Source organism: Rhipicephalus microplus, chromosome 2, assembly GCF_043290135.1.
Source record: "Rhipicephalus microplus isolate Deutch F79 chromosome 2, USDA_Rmic, whole genome shotgun sequence".
NCBI classification, from domain to species: Eukaryota; Metazoa; Arthropoda; class Arachnida; order Ixodida; family Ixodidae; genus Rhipicephalus; species Rhipicephalus microplus.
This window is the reverse complement of record NC_134701.1, coordinates 286521739-286544488: the sequence shown is the minus strand read 5'-3', so window position 1 is coordinate 286544488 and position 22750 is coordinate 286521739. Positions and strand designations below refer to the sequence as shown.

At 45.9% G+C, this 22750-nt stretch overlaps 1 protein-coding gene across 10 annotated transcripts in view; it reads right to left on the bottom strand.

The window, feature by feature from the left end:
- LOC119177364 (uncharacterized) overlaps positions 1-22750 on the bottom strand; it is a 515905-nt gene that overhangs the window by 149691 nt on the left and 343464 nt on the right. For 6 of the 10 annotated variants that reach the window (XM_075882186.1, XM_075882185.1, XM_075882189.1 and 3 more), the window contains one exon: positions 12150-12221. The gene's annotated coding sequence lies outside the window, so the exon portion shown is untranslated. The remainder of the gene's footprint in view (positions 1-12149; positions 12222-22750) is intronic. The other 4 variants (XM_075882188.1, XM_075882191.1, XM_037428864.2 and 1 more) reach the window with 1 other exon arrangement.

Below are 22750 nucleotides of genomic sequence, written 5' to 3'. Positions count from 1 at the left end.
CACACACACACACACACACACACACACACACACACACACACACACACACACACACACACACACACACACACACACACACACACACACACACACACACACATACACACACACACACATATGTGTGTGGAGACTAATTCCACAAGTCCTTGACCTTCGAGCGCGAGTGATTGATTGCATGCGATTACGTGTGGCTCAGAGTTCTATTGAACAGTATACCTAGCGGAGTAAGTGGGTGGGTGAGTGATGTGAACAAACAATTCCATGGCATTCTATCAGATGAATTTAACAAAAAAAAAACATTACCGTCCCTTGTATGGGTGTTCAGAATGGCAACCGATAAGCGAGAACTACTTAGCAATTTAATGGGATAATAAGACAGAAGTGTCGCATACCCAGCCGTTGAAGAAGCATCGCAGCGAAAGAACGTGAAGTTCAATGACACCTATTTGCTGTGCAATAACTGAGATTTCCTTCCAGCAACACTACTCTTGCCAATGCCCGGGAGTTCAATATCTTGATATACTGTTTAACCTCCTCACCAGGAATATACAGCGCAATCACACAGTTACTGCGCAGTTAATGGATGTTCCCTACAACATCGAAAATAGTAACCCGAATATTTTTTTTTCTGTACGAAAAACACGGTCGAACAACATCTCTACTGCCACCTCTGTTTACTGGATTGGAAGCGGCATCGATGAAACGGAAGTATCTACCGCCTACTCGTTTCCTTGATTATTTTTTGCATCAGGGTCGCATCACATAGTGCTCCATGTGACACCATAAAAAAGTGATGTTTTAAAAAAATAAATCACATAATTTTAATTTCACAGTTGTCATATGACTCACGCCATGCATACCGGGACAGTAAGGATTATGTCTTACGGCACGGGTTTTTTTTTTCCCGTACACGAATATGCCCATTTCTTGTTTCTCAATTTTTCAACACCATTTGCGACATGCACACACAAAATATGACGCCCGAGGACGGGCAGTGAACAACGTTATATGCGAAGACAACGTGCGGAGAATAAGAACCGAACAGGCCGACCAAGGACAACAGCAAGAAGAAGTAACCACGTTTGCAGAGGGGAAAAAAGAACACCACCGAACGAAGGGTTCTGAAACCGGCACGGTGCATTACCGGAAGCCATCCGAAAGCGCCGAGACTTGGGGGCGTTGTCCTCTGGTTTATATAGATACCAACGAGCACACAGCCACGAACTAGCACGCGATCCGAAAGTAAGAAAAACCAGGTTTACGAGAGAGAACCTTGAGAGAAGAAGATAAGCAGGAAGCAGTTCCTGGAGCACTAGTAACGAAGCAAGAAGACCAGAAAGAAGAAGATGTAGGTGAAGCAGGAACGATAGTGGAAAAGCAAACACAGGGCGTCAACAACAACAGCTACATCGCTATGAGAGAACGAGAGACAACGACTGTCGGGGCCGCCAACAGATCGTAAATTTTCGGCCGCCCCACCACTGGGCTTTCTGTTCCCCAAGCAGGCCGGCGTTCACGACAGTAGCTGGCGACGGCACGGGCCTTACGAACTGGCAGCCGCCAACAGCATCGAAAGCACAAGCAGACGCAACGTAGGGGAAGGCTACCCCTCCCCTCCTCATCACACACACACGCACGATTTCTTATCTCTTCTCTCCGGAGGAGCGCGCTCTTCGGCTCGCGTCGACAGCCTGAAACGTCGTCCAGAAAATACCAAACAATACGACAGAACGTCACACCTCAGCACTACTATCCGACACCCGCATTCCCCACTTTTGCTTCCGACTTGCAAGGCGTCTTTCCCGCATCACGCCACAGGAATGCAGAGAAAGAGCACGAACAGTTTACGGGGGCTGCTCGCGAGCCTTTCTCTGGCTGCTTATCTCACAGGGTTCGTAATCGTTACACATACTTTGGCGAAGTTTCCACACGTTCAGCTGGGCAGCCGAATCCCAGCGCAGGGTGTCAAGTTCGCATAAACTTCTTAACATTACTCACTCACTACACTCTATCCTATTCTACTCTGCTCTACTCTACTTCACTTACAAGCAGTGTAAAAGAAATACCATGATGTGAAAATAATAATGTGCATATCATAAAAATGATTATTTTAAATAACGAAAACTTACTTATTTTTCATTTATCCCTTAAAAAAAACATTTGTTCAACGCGTTGCTAGAAATACGTACTCGAAGGGGGACTGCTCGATCCGTATCAGGAATTGAGAGAAGTCATTAGAGAATTGAAACAAGCAAAACGGCTCTGCTTCGTTGGAACGACGGTGTCAAGTACAAATCAGCATATATGTTACACCACGGTTACCACGCGTATCCCACCCCGCCCTCGAAGAAGGAAGAAAAAACACGAGTAAAAAAAACAATAGCCTATGCGATGCTTTTAGAATGCGGCGTCACGCGCCTACCCCCCATTATTCCCAAAGAGTGCGCACGTTTATTCAGATGCTGTCTTTCGTTCCAAACATTACACCCAGATTAATCGTGAAGCATTAGTTTCCGTTGTTCCCGCAGCCCTATCGCCACGTAATTGTTTGGGACGTTAAACCCCACATATCAATCAATCAATCAGCCACGTAATTAAAGTTCTCACGCGCAAAGATCACCGATGCAGTCTAATGCAACGGACTCCACGAGTGTTGATTCACCGACTTCTCGAAGTTACGAGTTTGTAGACTGCTCCAAACTTCGAGCTGAAGCCACGACAGAGGAAGCATGAACGGAATTCGCACGAGTTGCGTTCTCTAAGCCTGCACTTCGCATTGCCTCCATGCAAGCAAGGCATTGCAACCAAGACAGCCGAATGGTAGTTGGAAAGAAGGCTCTACACGTTTGAGCCGGCTATAATGAAACAGTGTAGAGAAAACTAGGGAAAGGTCGGTAATGAAGGAAAAGAAAAAGAAAGAGGCGGACGGACGGACGGACGGACGGACGGACGGACGGACGGACAGACAGACAGACAGACAGACAGACAGACAGACAGACAGACAGACAGACAGACAGACAGACAGACAGACAGACAGACAGACAGAAGAGACGAAAGGGAGAAATGAATACAGGGAGAAAGAAAGAAACGTTGCAGCGCGAAAGGCTGCGACGGTTGGTGCAATGTATGGCAGCTAGGCAATAAGGGACATTAAACTACACAGATGCCCGTGCGGATGGAGGCGAAATGCTTGAAGCCCGTGTAGTTAGATTTAGGTGCACATAAAAGGGACACTAAAGGCAAATATTAAGCCGACGTTGATTGTTGAAATAGCGGTCCAGAAATCTCGTAGTGCTGCTTCTGTGCCACGAAAGTGCTTATCTTGGAATAAAATCACGTTTTTGCATTGCAGTCCGCATCACGTTAGCGCACTTCAAATCACCTGCCTGAAGGCGGTCTTTCTCACGTCACTGTTGCCGGCGCCCAATGAGCAAAAACAGCGGGAGCCACAGCAGCAATAACGGCCCCTGAACAATTTTCTGCCGCGGCCGGTCAGGCGCGAGCGAGCGCCTCTAGACCAGCCTTGTTTCTGCCATGGTCTCCGAGAAGCACCATCTCCGAGGCGATAATTTTGATTGCTTGGTTCAACTGGGCCCCGCTAGATGCCACCACCTGTCCAGTTTAACCAGGTGCCAACGGAACTTTCGAACCACTTGCGCCATTCCCCATAGCAAACCCAGGCGTTTTTTTTTTTTAAATAAATCGCACAGAAACGAATAAGCAGCATTTTATTGCGTATATTAATGCACGGAAGGTTCTTTATTATTGCAGGCAGTTTTATTGCTAGCGATTAATTGTAGTCGGACGCTGTCACGTCATCGGGACCACTTTATAAATGTCCCACTCATGGCACACGTGGTGTCATACATTCAGTCTGATTTATCGGTAAGTAGGGCACTGCTGTTGATAATATTGCCGTTTTAGGCGTAGTTATTCATTGAGCTTTCACTCCGAATTAAATTGTTAGTTGTCTTTAGTGTCCCTTGAAAGAACACCGGATGGACAAAATCTCCGGAGCCCTCCACTGCTGCGCCTCTCATAACCATGTGGCGGTTTTGAGACGTCAAACTCCAGATATTATTATTTCGCCGTCTTCTAAATGCGGTGAGGATCGAACCTGCGAACTTCAGGTCAGCCGCCGAGCACCCTATAGCCATTGATCCATCGCGGTGGACTTGAGTCAAACAGCCTCAGCAGGCGGTTCGACATCACGTGGATACGAAGGCTGCGCTGGCTGGAAGGCGATACAAAACGAATCCGGCAGGAAACTGGAAGGCACTCCGTTTCACTACCGCCGTATTTACCTTACCGCCACCTTCTATCGCTGCTGCCCACCGAGAGCGCCTTCTACCCTGAACGCGGGCACAAACTTATATTTCTTTCTTTTCGCTTTTTCTGTACGTCACTTACAGAGTAACATTATTTTTTCTCTGGCAATTTTAAGTTGCTGTTAGGGAGGTACCAGAACAATATGCTGCAGTGGGATTCCACTCTAGCTTGAAGAGCCGAAGGCAAGCCGTTGGCACCTTGCGTTACGATTCTTGCATCGGTTGTTACCTTCCACTTCCAGCGTCCACAGGCATCCTGCTCAAGTGCTACAGCTTAGGCCACTGAAAACGTTTCTTTAAAACCTACCCTAAAGTTAGCTAGTTAGCTATTGCCCCGCCGCGGTGGTCTGGTGGATAAGGTACTCGGCTGCTGGCCCGCAGGTCGCGGGATCGAATCTTGGCTGCGGCGGCTGCATTTTCGATGGAGGCGGAGATGTTGTAGGCCCTGTGCTCAGCTTTGGGTGCACGTTTAAGAACCCCAGATGGTAGTCATTGCCGGAGCACTCCACTACGGCGTCTCTCATAATATTATGGTGGTCTTGGGACGTTAAACACCACATACCGATCATTCTAACTAGCTATCAATGATGTACACTCTATCTTCTTATTGTCCGCACGATAAACTGTTGACGTTCATCTACTTCAAGCAATAGCGCATTCTTTAGTTGCGGCACAACTTGTAACAGGGCCACTATTTATTAAAATAAAGGTTGGTTATGCAGCCAACCATAGCCATGTTTTTAACAAAATTAATCTCGCTTCCTCAGCGGCACAGCGCGCTAGCGCGGGTTTTTCTTGCTTTTCCAGAAGGTCTAGTCGGGTTTTCATTGAGCGCCTCCATTATTCGACGTACCACGGGCTATATAATGAGCAGTTAAAAAATCCTGCGCGAATGTATGTATGATACGCAATTTTCTGGACGAACAAATAATATTCAGACAGCCATTTGGAAATACAACGTTAAAGCTGGTTCACGGACCGGTCGATTGAGTAGAAACACCGTGCGAGAGCTACGCACTGCCCTGATCATCTGAAACTCCAGGTAGAGATACGTTCCCCATACAGCCACTACTTAAAAAACTCGAGGCACAAGGGTTCGTCCCTCTAGAACAACTTTATTCGAGCGCACCGCACGCGCAATTGAAATTAATGAAGCGTGCGATCCAGCCCTGATTGTGCCTTTTTATTGCGAACAATAGTTTCGTAGCGCTAATGTAATTATGAGTGAGCGGTATATTCGTATTTTGGTTGGCGGTGCAGACTCTCGAGAATACGCGCGCGACGCTGTACGAGTCGACTTAGAGAACACGCAAAAGATAGAGAGAGAGGGGGAAAAAGAGACCTAGCATATACGCGAGATCATTTCTCTTTCGCGTTCGGATTAACCTACGCAGCCCTTTCATAGTCACGATGAAATTTCTCCGTACGGCGCTCTCCAATTTCCGTTTCTCGTGTGTGTCGTCTAATACCATTTTGCTAAATCGCTTCATACGCATTGTTAATTCACGAAGAGTCGGAATGGCAGGTATACCGCGTGGCCTAAGGCTGTTTGTCGTGCACTGCCCACTTCGCGCAGCATGACTGAAAAGACCGTAGCGAAAGCGAGCGAGCAACTTAATTGAAAGCTCTCTCACGGACCAACAGCTTCGACGCTGCAAGGCCTCTGAAAAAATGAGTCAAATTTACAAAAAAAAAAAGAATATGGAATATAACAAATTATTGCCCGAATAGCTAGTTCCAGAAACGAACACGAAGTCGACAGCGTTTCTCGTTCGAGCGTTTCGCTGTTCTTGCTTGCGATGTTTCAAACTCGGCGAACGAGAAGAGGCGGTTTCTAGTGTTTCGTATCAAAGTTAACGGCGGGCCCGTTAATCTAAACGTGCTCATAACGTCCCCCAGAGCACCGGAGGGGCACATCTCCAGGGTGCCGTTTGAAGCGAGGCGGCCTCCTCGCTTAGCCCCTGGCAGAGAAGGTCCGAAAGGAGAAGGCCGGCACGGCGATATTTCTTCAAGTTGCTACGACTTCACTTGGTACTCGGTCTTTTGTCTGACACACGTACCCTAAGCACGAGTAAATAAAACAAATAACCTTTCAGAAACGTGCAGCGGAAAACGCAAAAAGACTGGCTCTCCGAGAAATGGGATCACTTGCTCACTGAAGTACGTGCTCATTTATGCGCGAACAAACAGAGGAGCACACACACCAACTGCAGACATCTTGGAGTATAGGGCAAAAAGGTACTCATAGCAAAACTCCATGAGGTCGTATTTTTTTTTTACTTCTTCATCACTCCGGTATTAGTACGCCTGACTTGGTATATACCTAGATATACACTCCTTGTCTCCGTTTCAGAAGCCCCTTTTTTTTTGGGGGGGGGGAGGGGGCGAATGGGGAAGGGTGGTGTTTTCGGGCGTTTCTTCATTTCGCGTCGCCTCGACGGCGTCTACTAAATTCTATTCCGCCGTCCCTTCCCCGGAGCTAAGAAAGATCGACCAACGCAGCCTTCAGGCTGTGTATACGTTTTGTGCGTCCGTGTGTTTGTATCGGTTTGTATGTATAGCGCGCGCAGTATAGTGCGTGCACCCTTATAGCTTACGTATACCGAAGCTCTTTCCCATAAGAGCAGTTTCTTGTAGCTCCCTAAATCATACGCGTGGTCTCCCGCGCAAGCTCGCGCACAAACACTGAGCTCCTCGGCCGCACACTTTCTCCCCTTCCACCGCCAGGCACACTTTTTTTGTTTTATTACTTTCCCGTTCACGTTTGTGCTTTCATTCCTCCAGCGGCGGTTTCTCGCTCGGCGCGTACGTTCTATCGAGCGTACGCGCATTTCTTGACGTTTTCTGCGAGCGCACAACGTAAATTGCAGCCAATAACACATAAAGCACCTCTTCCCAAAGTCGCCTTGCTCTCTGCCCGCGTAGTGGCGCCAGTCGCGCGCGACGCCAAAGATTTACGCCGCCGGGCGCGGAGGAGACGACGTCCTCGGGCGACTATTTCCTCTCCCTCCTCGACTCCGGGTTTCAGCCGCATCTGCGTCGAAGGAGCCGCCACAGTGCGCCGGTAATAGATGAAATTTCTACGCTCCATCGCGCGCGATGGTTGCGATCTTGTCACAGCTACTGCGTCGGCCTCCTGCACTGTGAGCACAGGCTATATACACGCTTGTGGTCGTAGGAGAATCATGATCTCATGAAAGCAAATAATAATAATAATAATAATAATAATAATAATAATAATAATAATAATAATAATAATAATAATAATAATAATAATAATAATAATAATAATAATAATAATTTCTTAGGGCTTACCGTCTCAAAAGCAAGATATCATCATGATCGAGGGACGTCGTAGTGGAGGGATTCCGGAATTTCGACAACCTGGGGTTCGGTAACGTAGACCTTGATTTAAGTACGAGTTTCAAGCACTTTCGACTCTATCGCAAACGCGGCATACGGATCGGCGACTTTCGGGCCAGGAATCGATCACCTTAACCACCGTGTGGCGTGTTGATGATGTGAGCAGACAGAAGTACCAGAAAAGAAAGGCGGAATTTCCGCAGTGCTCTCGAACGTTGCGTGATAATGAGAGAAAACATTTCAGGCTATATTCTGTTAGGTCCAGCTTAGCTCACTTACACTTCATCAACGAATGAATGAGTGAATGAATGCATGAATGAATTGATTGAATTGATTGATTGGTACAGCTTTCTAATGCAGTTGGGACGACCACAGTTGTGATAAGGTTGCGAAGGGGACGAGGTTAGAAGATTTAATGGCCCGCATTCCTTTAGGTAAGCTTTAGCGGTAGGCATGTATACCGTTAACACAATTCAAACAACCCGCCCCCGAGGACGACCCGCTGATGTAGCCATGCCCGCTCTTTGCTCTCTTGTCTGACTGACAGCCGGCGCCACGTAGTAAGAGGCTTTAGCGGAGTGCAACCCGGGGCAAACGCAGTTGTCGGGGTTAATGATGAGTTTTTTTTTTTTTTTTTTTGCAAGAATCAGGCTGAAATTTACTGGTTGCATCTTATTCCGACCTGCAATGACCTGAAACGTTTTCTGTTTTTTTTTTTTTTTTGCACGGGTAGTTAAGTACTCGCGAAGAATTATACTGAGGTGCTATAGTACGCCATCAGGCTTTCGTACCATAATAATCCACTGGTACCGCAAATCCTGTACTATACATTTACCCAAGATCTTGATTGATTTGTGGTGTTTAACATACCAAAACCACCATATGAATATGAGAGACGCCGTAGTGGAGGACTCCTGAAATTTCGACCACCTGCATGGTGTTTTTTAACGTGCATCCAAATCTGAGCACACGGGCCTACAACATTTCCGCCTCCATCGGAAATGCAGCCGCCGCAGCCGGGATTTGATTCCGCGACCTGCGGGTCAGCAGCCGAGTACCTTGGCCACTAGACAACCGCGGCCGGGCTATTTGCCTTTAGGGTCCCTTTAATAACACAATTTCTATGCACACTAAGCTAAGTATCTGCTTGAATGCTCAACTTGTAAAGTTCGGTATATAGGTAAGGCCGAAACACAAATTACGTTACAATTCAATAACCAGAAGGCACACTTTACCACTCTTCCCAACCTGCGATATACGTCAGCATACCAGGAAACTCGCTTGATAAACTATAACAACTAATAGATATTGGTTTTAAGTGAAAAAGAGGTGTGCGAGCAATTCCTAATCTACAAATTTAGAGCAGTATCATCTGTCATTAACGAAAGTGCGAGTGCGTTGACATCTCGCCAACGTAATGAGTAAGCCGTGCATGATTACTACAGCAAAATTACTGCTTCATTTCAATGATTGTGGCATGTTCCGCTGCTGAACGTAATTTCACTTCACATGTTTTTATTAGCCGTTATGGCGCGTATTTTTCGTACAAGAACGTTTTCACGGCAGTTCGCGTTTTCTCGTTTTCTTTTATGTTTTGTCCGTTGTATTTGAGTCTGCACATTGGATTCTTGAATCAGCACTATACAGCTACCTCAGCCAGTCATCGTCACAGCAGCTGCCTGGACATTTGTGAAAGTATAAACGGCGCATAGCACTGCTGACCGTCAGTGGGGTCTCTACCGCGCGCCTTCATGCGCGGACGCACGTGATTCTCGTAAATGTCGGCGTCCATAAACTCCTTCACTGCGCGCTTCGTTCCGAAGGCCGTTCTTTGTCGGCACAGGGACACAAAAGGAAAGCCTGGGAAACTCCGCTACACAGTCTTCTCCTGACGGTGCCCCGCCTCCACAGCTGAGACGTGTTTACGGCGCCGATTAAAAGCAATCGCTGAGAGGCCTTTGAGGCGTCGGCTTCTTTCTTTTCTCTTTCCCTCTTGCATTCATTTAGTTTATTTGTTTTAGTCTTGGCGGCACCGGGTATACAGTGCAGTGAGCTAAATGTTTATGATGAACTGACCCCTGCCTTCAAGCCGCCTCGCCGTAAGAAAGAAGGCGTTCTATTCAGCGCTCCCGCATCACTGCAGGGGCGGCAAGCTCAAAGGAGTTTTCCGAGTTTTACCGGGTGCTCTACCCAAGCGGCCACCCGTGACACACAATTCAGCCCAGCGGGAACTTTGTTGCGTCGTCACCTTTATTTTTTTTTGGTTGCCAGCCGGCGCACAAACTGTGCTATAACGTCGAGTTCCAGCGAAGAGCAAGAACTTTATGAGCGCCGGTGTGGTAGAACTCCGGCCGTGCGAACGCAACACCGGCAATGTTTTTTTTAAATACATTTTAGAACATCTTTGTGGTACGTCAGCTCTTGCGTTTCCACTTTGCCATTTCCCTGTTGAGTGGTGCTTACTTTGTTCCAAAGTATGTAGAGTTTCAACAACATTTTCTTCTCTTCGGCTTCCTGTCGCCACTGGAGAGACATTTATGCTTATAAATCTTCCTTATCTGCCTCTGCATCGCTGAACAAAAGAAAGTTATTTTCCAGCCTTCGCTGGGTGTTGCCATCTACTCCCTTCCCACTTCCATAAATTCTGCGTGCTTGACATTTTTCCTGCCACCCAACTTTTTTTTTTGCCATTGCCTTCGGCAGGTATTTCATTCTGTTTCTGTTATTAAGTATATGTGTTTCCTTTATTACCGCTTCTTTCGCAACATTTAAGCAGCAAACCCTGTCAGGCCACAATCTTCTCTTCCCGTACAGAGGCAGCGCACCTTCTTTCCTTTCAATGCACCGTGTAGCTGAATAATGCGCGTCGGGGCAGGCATAGCCACTCCAGACAGGTCAACAGATTAGCACACCGGCCATAATCGCTTTCATCTTGCAGCACTCCTTTGTAGAGATTTAAGGAACAAACTAAGGGGAAACTGTATAGAGAAATAAGAAGTGAAGAAATAGAATACATATGCATGGAATGCAAAACATGCAGTTTATTTGAGTGTGTGTACCCGTATAAGGGCTACCATTCGAAAAAAAATACGCAGAAAAAAACTAAAAGTTCATACTTCTTCCTACGACTCGGCCGGAATGCACATTTTTCTAGGGAACGCCACATACTGTTTCAATATTTGCTGCATGCACCGCGTGCCTGTAGCTATTTTTTGTTTCTTGCCCACTATAAAAGTTCGACAACTAGCCCACATTTACAAGCTACTAAACGTACTGTAGGACGCAATATTAGTGCCATTAGACAACAGTGTCAAGAAAAATGTAAATTATGTTTGTTGTCGTAATTATGACTGTTATGTGGTAATTATGACCGGTAATTTTGATGTGCAGAAAGTGAAGCGGCCCAAAAGATAACTTGCCACAGGCAGGGATCGAAGCAAACAACTTTTGAACGTAGAGATTTCAGGAAGCCGTGTTCTTTGCCTCCACATAATAGTTTGGCCAAGTACTGGCTACCTAGTGCATTTGTTGAATTGGTTATTTACTTATCTGCACTATCTGATGCAGCTGTGCTTTTGCAATAAAGGATACGTACCACAAATAGTCAGTATCAACGGAAATTAACGGCTAAGAAGATTGCGCAGTTCGACGATAAGAGCAAGTGAACAAAATGAAAGAGCCTCGTAAAAGGCGGAATTAACAAGTGACATATATAGTAAGTAAATGAGTAAGAACACGTGGTTTACTCAGTGCTATGCAAAGGTATCTTGTTCACAGACAGCTGCGCGCAGAGTCGCCGGATACTACCGAGCTATGAAACAAAATAATCACAAAAAAGCCCCCAGCCCTTCTTTCCTCCCCCCCCCCCAAAAAAAAAGCGACAATACGTTTGAGGAGAACCGCAGAAGAAGCAGCAATTTAATTAACTTTTTACTGTTCAAAATAACATTATTACGATAAAAAATGCCACTTAAACACAAGGAGGAGTTGAAGAAATCACTGATTTTTTTTTTTTTTGCAGCGAGAATATCCGCACCAATAAACAAACGCACATAATTACTTTTTTAACACTGCCTCCATAATAGCCTCCTTTCGGATTAATGCACGTTCGCCACTGGTTGAATAGCATTACTTGTTGGTTCCCCCAACGTATGTTTAACTTCAACACTCTATTACTAAAAGTAATCGGATAAACGCGCTATAAGTGAAACGACTAAAGTGCTGTTGCTGTACGTGATGACCACTAAATTGAGTATATTTCCTGGAAACTGGAAAACTGCTAATAATCCCCCCTAAAGAAACAAGCAAACAGAAAAAAAAACGCCGCAAGCGACTAGAAAATTCTTGAAGCGACTCGGCGAAAGCAGAAGCCCAAATCTACTTCTTTTTTAAGCACAACTGGCAAGACAAACTGCAGCCGCGTACGTACACGCAAAGACGAGTCGTGCGTAAACTTACCAATTTGTCAGCAAGGAGGCAAGCTCTGGACAAATGAAGACGGTCCATTCAGTGTCCCACGTCACGTTCTGCCTGAGACAAAAAAAAAAAACGTATAAATAGACGTATCACTGAGGTCAGGGATATAAGCCAGGAAATAAAACGAAACAACATCCATTAGAATATAGCCACTTAGCGGTATGTATACACTGGCTGATTCATTATGTATCTCCTCAGCAGATGCCTGAAGACGCTGACTTTCTGAGCTCGTCGATCCCGCTCGATAATCCTGAACAGTGCTCGCCTAGATAGATGCCTCCAAACTCTACTACACTTCTCCCTCACCATATGCGTTTCTACCTGGTATACAAGTTTTCAGTTAATTCAATTGTTGGCGTTTTACGTCCCCAAACAAATACATAATTATGAGAAGCACCGCACTGTGAACACTGCAGATATTTCTGTCACACGAGATTCTACAACGTGCGCCTAAATTCAATCACACGGACCTCTGGCATTTCTCCTGCGTCGAAGTTTTTTTACGTGCTCGTTTTTGTCCCTGTCTGCGTCATTGGTTTGATTTCGTATTTTCTTTCTTTCCACCTATCTTCATTTTATTTATTTTTCTAAAAAGTAGGCGAGGATTATACCTGCAGCTTGATCTCTTCATATTTAATTATTGTCCTTAAGTATTCGCAAACAAATATAATGATGATAATCCTGCGTGCAGCAATAGAAACGAGAGTACCGATTTCATCGTACTTGAAGGGCGTTACACCCCGGGAAGTTCAAAGGCAAGACAGCAACTTATTTTTCGCCTTCACGACCCTTCCTACAAGTGACACCTCCTCCTCGCCACTTATTTTCTTCATAAGGCACGTGAAATCTCAAAACTAAACGTCGAACCAGTCAGGATCTTAGACTTTTCGGCGGCACTATGCTATCTCTGCTTGCAAATGCAGTAAACGATGTGAAATCAGTTTTTGACGCACACGACGGACATGACAGGCAATGATAACAGGCGTGTGACTGCAGGGCAAAGCCGAGTAGGAGATAATTCAAAATATATCATCATCATCAGCCCGACTACACCACCTTTAACTTTTGTGTAGTGCCACCGCTGCATACGCGCCAGCTGATTGACTGACAATCCTCCTTTTTTTCTCTCTCTTTCTCTTCTCTTTCCTCTCTCTCTCTCTCATCTTTATGCCCCCTTCCCATTCCCCCAGCGTAGGGTAGCAAACCGGGCATGTGCCTGGTTAACCTCCCTGTCTTCCCTCTTTTTGTTTACCCCCCCCCCCCCCTTCTTGTCTCTTAAGGTTACAATTACCATTTTCCTTTCCATCGCTCGCTGCGTCGTCCTCAGTTTAAGCTGAACGCTCTTTGTAAGCCTCCAGGTTCCTGCTCAGTCGGTAAGTATCGGCAAGATGCAGCTGTTATATATCTTCCTTCACATGCCTATATGTACCGACATTCGCAATATATATATATATATATATATATATATATATATATATATATATATATATATATATATATATATATATATATATATATATATATATTTATATATATTTATATATATTTCACGCTGACGTCACTGGAAAAACTGCTGGCGTGCCGAATCGCGGCGCAAAGACGGGAAACGCCGAGAGGGAACAACGAACTCGTTTTTATTGTCGGAGGCTGTTTGGGGGCCTTTTAAAACATCACTGCAATGGCCGAAAATCACCTTGGTTGACCGCGTAGCTCGTCACTTTCCCGAGAAATTTCGGGCGGTGTGAACGGACGGTGTGAACGCCCGGCATTCCGCGGTTCGAGGGCGGACAGCACAACAACGCACTGACCACGGAAAGAATCGTTTGCTCCACGAGGTACTCGTTCCGGCAGCCATTGCTACCGCTACTGAGAAGAGGGGGGCACACCGAAAGAGAGAGAGAGAGAGAAAGGCTGTCATTAAACGCCATCTGGGGGCGCACAGGCGCTGACCGCTGGCGCGAATGCTTCCGTTCGCATGCGCACTCACTTGTATACTGGTTCGCAAGCGAAATCTGCACTGACGAAGCCAAGAGCGCTGTCGCGTGAGCAGACCCTATTATACATTTTATGCAATGCGCTTAGTTTCTGCCTCCACTACGCACGACTTCTGTTTTGTCTTGTACTCTATATAAAGTGAATGGCCTGCGGCGATAAGAGAACCGCTTATGGTGCAGGAGATCACAAGCGAAAGATGGCAGAGGTTCATAAAACGGATCATTAGCCAGGAATCCTAGTTTCCTACGGGGGTTGCGAAAACGCCTGCTTTCTTTTTATACGAGTATACTGCGATTCACTCGGGCGAATTTTCTTTTAACACGTGCTCCTCTCGCTGGTATACCCTACATTCTAAGTTTTGCGCACATCGGCGACTCTTACGCCTGTCTTAATCACCAAGTGCACACTTTATATTTTTAAGAAAAGCGGGAGCGCAACAATAATTTGCTAAGAAGTTTCACTTACTACATGATACGCAGTGTTTTGTTTTGTCCATTTTTTACGTTCGTGTGCGGATCGATCCCCAGAAATTCGCTTCCACCCATCCGTCCGGCTCGTGACGTCAGTCGAAAGTGCGCGCCCATTGGTGCAGCCTTGTGTGCATCCGCTTTTGAGGTGCTGCTATACCTTGCAGATTTGTACCAGGCAATGGAATCGAGTTTTTTTCCCTTCCGCCTCCGTTTGCGCAGAAGATTTTCAAGCATCGCGTGCGGTAAATCATTTGCCCAAACTCCGGTATGTTTTTTTTTTCTTTTTGTGCTCTTATAATCAAAAGACGGTTATTAACGAGAAACGAAGCAATGCAATAAATAAAAAAAAAGCAGCGACAGTCAGAAAACGTCATCGATTCTTTCAAATCGAGCTCCGTTCATGGCTCATCTGTCTTGTGTGTCTTTTCGTTCTCCGTTTTCCATAAACCCCTTTACAGGTTAACTTCAAGCTCTCCAGGTCTGTTCGAGAAGATTTGATTTAATGCGGTGGTTCTAAGCGAAGTAGAAAGCTTGCCATCGAAATTGATCAAGGGCACAGTATTCTTCATATATTTATTTTATACGACAGTGCAGTACGTGCGTAAATTAATACCCGAAATATCTAATGGAATACCAACAACATAAGTTCGTGCTTTTTACATAGTGTTCGTGGCGCTGAGCGGAGCTGAAACACTGGTATAATTTTAGACGAATATAATCCCGACACTTAGTGAATTGAAATCGTGGCGAACACGGATACAGCACTGCTTGTTGAACAGGCACGCGTTTTACAAAAAAAAAAAAAACGGCGAGACAAAATGGCATATGTAAAGATTTTGTTCTTGTTTAATAATAATAACAATAATATGAACAATTATTATTATTATTATTATTATTATTATTATTATTATTATTATTATTATTAGCGTACACCGGCCTACGAAGGAAACAGTGGTGGGTAAACCTTACCCTGGTGAAGTATTTTCTGAATGACATATGCTCCTCATTACGCTCACATTACCTCTCGATAATCAGTGTTAGACCTATTTGAAAAATTGGACGCTGACGCTGGCGCTCATCAAGCGAAAGCTAAGACGCCCTTGACTGAATTCCGAACGCGGGATCCAGTGCCCACAAATACGGTGTGACCAGTGAACGGCTGTGCAGGGGGAGCAGCTGGTTTTTAGGAGCGAAGCTCCTTAAGGCGTGGGCTGTGCGTCCCCTGTATGTAGCCACCTCTCGTTCAGTTCTAAGTATTACGCTAGCCACCGCCCGATCTAAAGGGTACAGCCATATCCATCCGTCCGTCCGTCCGTCCAAAAGATGCAAGATGTTATAAACTAGACGGCGGTACGTGTAGTTGATTATGAAAGATGCGAGGTGTTATAAAATAGGAATGATGCCACATATGGCGCGTGTCATCGTTCGATATAGTGCGGCGACGTACGCTAGGGGGAGCGTTGCAATAAAATCGAGTGGGCAAAATGTACGGAGGATTCATGGTTTACCAGGCTTACCTCCGGAGCTTCGCCCACTCATCATCATTCACTTCGTGGATATGGCGGCATTTTTTACTAGCAGACGGCCTTGCGAGGGCAAGAGAGGGGGGGGGGGGGGGAGAAACAGTTTTGCGGGTGTCGTCCGCGGAGATCGGCGACGTCATAATATATATATACTTTACTCTCTCTTTTCCCTCCTCCTCAACCTCGTTTTCCTTTCCCGCACCCTTGCTACACAATACAAGGCTATACGCTGCTGGCATGCGTATAGTCGACTGGTTAAGAAGCTCGCATTCAGGTAAAGGGTACGTGGGTATTCCATCACAACACGTGATTTTTTTTCGAAGAGAAACTTTCTCTTTCTTTCTTCTTTTTTTCTTTATTTCTTTTTTCTTTTTTACTTCTTTCTGTACTTATTTTTGGAGCAAAGAGAGACCACGCCAAAGCGGTGAGTAGTTGGACTAGCCCAAATTATGTGGCACGTACTCGTTCATGACGCAGATAGGCTGCAGGCGCAGCCCAGCACTTTACACCAGGCTATAGAACAGCTGCGCTTTCAAAGACTGTTCTATAAACACGTTTTATTACGTCGTATTTTGAGGCAAGATATCCTTTTCTCTTTTGTCAATTGCATATTTGAGCAAGAGGAGGCAAAGTTGAAAACTAGCTTGCGAAACTCCTCAATCGATGCACACGCTACAAAAAACAACATACGACAGAAGGTGAGCAATTGCAAGTGCAGCGATGTTGCAAGCGACATCCATAACGGCAGGATGCCCAAGAGGCGGCCGCTGTGAGATACTCGCACAAAGATGGGCAGCGTCTCATACTGACAAAGAAAGGGAGTACTGCTTCAATGCAAAACACGCAAGATAAAGGCGAACAAAAAAAAAAAAAACAAACTCCCTGCTGGCTTGTGTAACAGATAACACGTATATAAAAAATTGACTGGTGTGTTTCTAGAGTTTCACAAGACTCGGCACTTGCGTAAGGAACACGCCTAAAACAACATAAGGTTATCAGTGAAATTTAGAAAGAAATAACACATAAAATGAACGGTGAACAGAAGAAGAACACGCAAAAACAACAAAACTTTGACAAGTATAACCAGCATGAAGTATGCAAATATTTGGAGCGAAATTTGGGGTGCAAATGGCATACAATTATAGGTGCGCAAGCTTGTTTCACGGTACCACGGTACTGCTTCACAGTAATGCAAGAAAGGCGACATCACGCCACTAGGCGTTTTTTTTTTTCTTTCATTCCGATTTTTCCACAGTTTGTAGCTTTAAGGCACGGGTGACACGCAGTGACAGGTTACGTAAGAAAATACGTCAGATCAATTATTGAAAAAAAAAGAAACAAATATTTTCATCAAGGGCGGTGCAGTTAAGTTATTTGTTCCAAGGGTTCCGAAAGGTGTTTTCGGCGCTGGCGTGAGCCCCAGCGTCATTAGAAGGCTGCATGGGCATGCTACACGTGAAAGCATAATCAACGACTGAACCATCGTGTAGGGCAATGATACTGTGCTCATTTTAAACGATGAAAACAGCGAATACGCACTTTCATTCTTGTTCAGGTGCGCATTTGTGTTTTTCTTTTGGTGTGTGTGTTTCCCCTTCGTTTTTCGTTTCATCAGTCGCCGGTGGCGACGAAATAGAAAAAACTAAACTCGGCCACGAAGTATGAGGCGGAGAGGTGGGTGTTTCCTTCGATTGAGAGTTTACAAGGAGCGCGACGAAGGACGCGAAAGTAAAAGCAGCGTCTATCGTTAGGCGTGTCACAAGTTCCAAAAAGTGAACGAGAAACGCGAAACATGGGGGGGGGGGGGGGGGGGGGGGCTCGCAAAACTGAAAATAAACAAACGAAAAAAAAAAAGAAGGCGGAGCTCTGAAACGGAAACGCCACGCGCTCCGAGACTTCGCACCCGGCCGGACGAACGAGAGTTGATTGATGGTCGAAGCGGCGGGAAGTGTTCCTGTAAATACTAGGACCGGCGCGCGTGTTCGCGCACCCAAACTTCCAAAACGAATCACCCGCACCCCACAGACGAGGGGCGTACGCACGGCTCGCCAGTTAATACTGAAAACGGCCTTGGTTCGCCTTGCCAACATCACAGGAAGGAAAGAAAAGACGTCTAGAAAAGTAGTGGGATAAGTTGGACCAGGGTGCTGAAGACGCTGGATTGCCTTAATTTCTATTTTTTGCACCCCCGCCTCTCTCTTCCGAATTTTTACATTTATTTCGTGTTTCTGAAAAAGAGTGTTTCAACGCTGCTATTCCAATATGGCGATTATTACTCTTTTTTGCATCACAAGAACCTCTCATTTCATGCAACAACAGTTCTAATTTGCGGAAGGAAGAAGTGCAGAAACACGATCACCCAGTGGTGGTTTTTCATTCTACTTACTTACAGATTCAACAAATAAGACAAAAATGGTGGCTCAAGATATAGACACATAGCTATGCTAAGCGAAACACTTGCTCTTTCAGAACCTTTCGCAAACGGGGGGAAAAAATGAAAGGTACGTAATGACAAGGAGTGAGAAGTCCAGTCAGTGCAGTCCGGTCTTCAACGTGCCTGTCGCATTGGACAGAGCTTTATAGAACCGCCAGGCAATGGAGCTTGATTGGTTGATTGATAGATGTGTGGGGTTTAACGTCCCAAAACCACCACATGATTATGAGAGACGCCGTAGTGTAGGGCTCCGGAAATTTATACCACCTGGGAATCTTTAACGAGTCCTCAAATCTGAGCACAAGGGACTACAGCATTTTCGTCTCCATCGAAAATACAGTCGCCGCAGCCGGGATTTCATCCCGCGACCTGTGGGTTAGCAGCCGAGAACCTTAGCGACTAGACCACCAAGGCGGGGCAACAGGCAATGGAGCTAAGGAAGGCGAAAGAAACATTGTGTGTTTGAACTGTAAATAAAAATGATATAAAGTGGATGAAAGTCACTTGCCGCTGATAGGGAGCAACCATCTCACAACACGTCCGATGATCTGCTTTAGTTCCATTCCATTTATTTTACTACACTATGTTTGAAACCTGTGAATACTATTTTGGACGTAGAACCGCAACAACTATCATGATATTCCAAGTGATGCACCCTGTATATTTTCCCTTGCTTCAATGTTTGTTGTCATGTAGTGTATAAAGAAGAACGGGCTCTCGAACAGTACCCACCTCAGCTTTCTTTTTCACGTTCATTCGATAAATATTGAACATGATAAAGACATGGACGGTTTTCCATTAGAACACCGCGCTACTGCGGTTTGTGCTAAGGCTACCTCTTATGTGCACCTGTTCTAAGCTAAACGACAGCCTGTATAAAAGGAAACATTTCACGCACTTTTTACGGTTGATTATTACGCATGTTTACAAGTTCTGTGCCACTGTCCTCGATTTGCCTCAGACAGACAAGTACGCAATGCGGCGACTGAATGATCGGCCTCTTTCGGTGCAGGTGCTATTACAGCAAAGTTCACATGCCTCGACAGCCCACAAGGCAGTGGACGCCCTGCTGTGTTTGAGAAAGACGGGCTTGTGTGAAAGCTTCTGACATGCGGTGGAGTTCTACACGCTGCAGTGAAATTACTGTCAGTCTCTCTCTTTTTCCTTTCCCCTCTCTTCCCTTTTTTTCATTTTTCTTGTCCCCTTCTCTAAACCCCAGTGTAGGGCAGCCAACCGGATGTATTTCTGGTTAACCTCCCTGTTTTCTCTCTTTTGTTGCTTCCTTCCTTCCTCCTTAAAAAGACAGCCAACAAAATAGGTGAAAGAAAATAACAAACAGAACAAAGTTCTACAGCGTTAAAGTTCGGGTAGGCATGTACAAAAGAGGAATGAAGGATCATGACCCAACCAGGAGGGGAAGGGACAAGTGAGGTCAGTTGCGTTATGAATGCGTTGATCGACGCCGTACTTTGTTTATTATTTGTATGAGCCGATTTAGAAGCGAATAGTCGTAATTGCCGGTGGTCACTTCCCGGTCAGGAACGGGCCAGTTGGACGCCTGCCCTATCTTAGAAAGCCACATTTTAGGGCGCTGGCCAACACAAACTTCAACGCGAGCAGCTACGAGCGCGTTGCAGAGGTTTCTTAGAAAAGCTGGACTGAAAGACAAATTGCGATTGTTAACTCACAATGTTGTTCCGTAGTATTTAGACGTTGACATAGTAAATGCACTTACAGAATAGTCACGCACCTGTTTGATTTCCTTTTCCCACTGCATTTCCTTCTTGCAGGGTAACCCGCGGTACAGGGTAACCATAGTAGGTCTGGTTAACGTTCTTGATTACTGTTGTGCTCACGTCACCCACCCGACAGCCACACTCACTTTTATAGTGAAAGAAACCACTTGCCCCTTCGTTTGTTTTTTTCCTTCTTTTCTTTCTTTCACCTTCTTTAGAATGTCACTGAGTGCGTAAGTCTTCCTTACATGGCAGGCAAGAAAAAATTGGCCCTGTATCTCCATGTTACACTGCAAATGTCATCGAAAGCCGATAGTCTTGCGTCTGGAGAGAGTGAACGAAACGTTTATTTGATGTTCTGCGCAAGAAAATCGGTGAATGGTATTCTGGAGGCGCTGCGTTACAGTGCTTCGAGCGTTCAGCGGAAAACGAGCGCATCAAGTCACGTCACACCTGAGACATGAGCGCTATCTGACAGTTATCTTAGAAAACGAAGCACGCGCGCCCTGCGCACCGATCTCGGTGGTGATAAGGTGTAGAACGCCATGCGACGGGTAGGTGCCACCACCACACATGTCATCGTAGCAAAGCGTTGGAAACACTTGCCTTTTCATGCAAGCGTTGCATGGTCAGTGCAACGTGATAAACGCTACGGTCCTTAGAATCACTTATTTATGCCTTTCCTAGTAAGAGACACACATACAGAATAATTACGTGTTGTTGTGGTGCCTCAGATATTCGCAATAATTGCTTTTTATTTGTCAATCGCACAAGTATGAACGCTGAACCTTGAGCAATATTGGTGGGCGCTGCGGATGGGGTCAGCCGCTTGTAGTATCGTTAGACCACTTTGGTGCTTTTTAGGGCACCGTTAAGGGCGGGCAAACAGACAAGTGTACAGACAGACAGACAGACACCCAGACGGACCAAAACTTTTTGCGTCTAAGGTCCCCAAGAAACACTATGGTCTTTAAAAAAGGGGACGTCGGTAATGTACGAGTAAATACGGTACCGAGGAAACGCAGGGAAACTGCGCTGTTTGCCCACCCGTCGTATCCGACAACGCAAAAAAAGGCGCGCACGAAACGGTCTCGGTCGAACAGGGAGGGGGCCGTTGTGCGACCGTTGCGCGCTCGGCGACACACGGTCGCACACAACGCCGCGCCAGTGTTTGCTTTCTGCGTGTTTGTCGACGCCCGCAGCCGCTACGCCCACCGTTAAGTGTCCAGCCACGCGGGGATCGTCCCTGACGAGCACACCCATCATATTTCTCTACTGGTGACGAGTGGTCGCTGCGCTGCCCTGCCCTTTGCGGCTAGCTCAGTTGTAATCGCAAACGCAATATTTTGAGGGGAAAAAATGGCCAAGTTTGCGATAAGATGTGCAAGGTCCAAAACAGAGAAAGTGTACGATTCTAAGGCAAATTTGGTTGCCTCTAAGTTGTTTCTGTGACGCAGGATATCTTGAAGGCCATTGGTATATGCTTCACCTATATCTTGTTTCCACGGCGATTCTCATCGCAGAGAGGTTGGAGTTACAGGGATGAACACGTCGTCTTCGGCGTATATAGGCCTTCCATCGCTTCTTCAGGGTCGTCTCGCAGTCGCCAATGACTTTCCCGTTCCGCAGTCTTCTCTCATAGTACGCAGGCTTGCCACTCGCTGCAGTCGCTTGGCAGCCATTTGATGATGATACCCGTTTATGTCGATGATAGTATTTTGGTACGGGATGAGCAAGCAACGGTTCCATACACAGCTCCGCTGTTAAAACAACAGCAAGGAACCGAGAAATGCATTTAGAGCGGCTCACGCTCGCACGAACGTCCCTTAATTATTAGCCATGATGACTAAAGCTATGCTGATGAAACCAAGTCGCGGTATCGAATTCCAGTAGCCGTGGTCAGAGTGTTAATATCAACTGAGGACAGGAAGAAACCCCAACACAAAGAGGACGAGCGTAGCCATCGAGTCGAGATGAATTCCAAAAAGAGACCTGGCCGCTGCATGTGGCTGCTTTCTGTTTTTGTCATCGTTGTGTTCGCGCTGCCTCAAACGATTCGCAAGATTACACAACTGGACTAAATCAACAAGTTGCACTATTGTGCTGGTGCAGAGGCTCGAAGAAACCGAGAACCAGCTCTTATGGTGCCTTCTTTTTTGGTGTAACGTAAAGCTTACCGTTAAAAGAGTATATTTACGGAGCGGTAACGCGGAAAACACAGTTAAATAGCATTCAACCACTATTCTTCGGTCAGGAGCGCCGAAGAAAGCGTACGCGCAACACATAATGCATGCAATCAGCGGCAGATGAGCGCGATAGAACGGCTTTGCGTAAAAACAAGGACTTAGAAAAGAGTTGTCACTCGTTCTTTCTGCCTCCTTGTTTTTTGTTTTTTTTTTCGTGCTGCTGTTCACTTAAAAATATT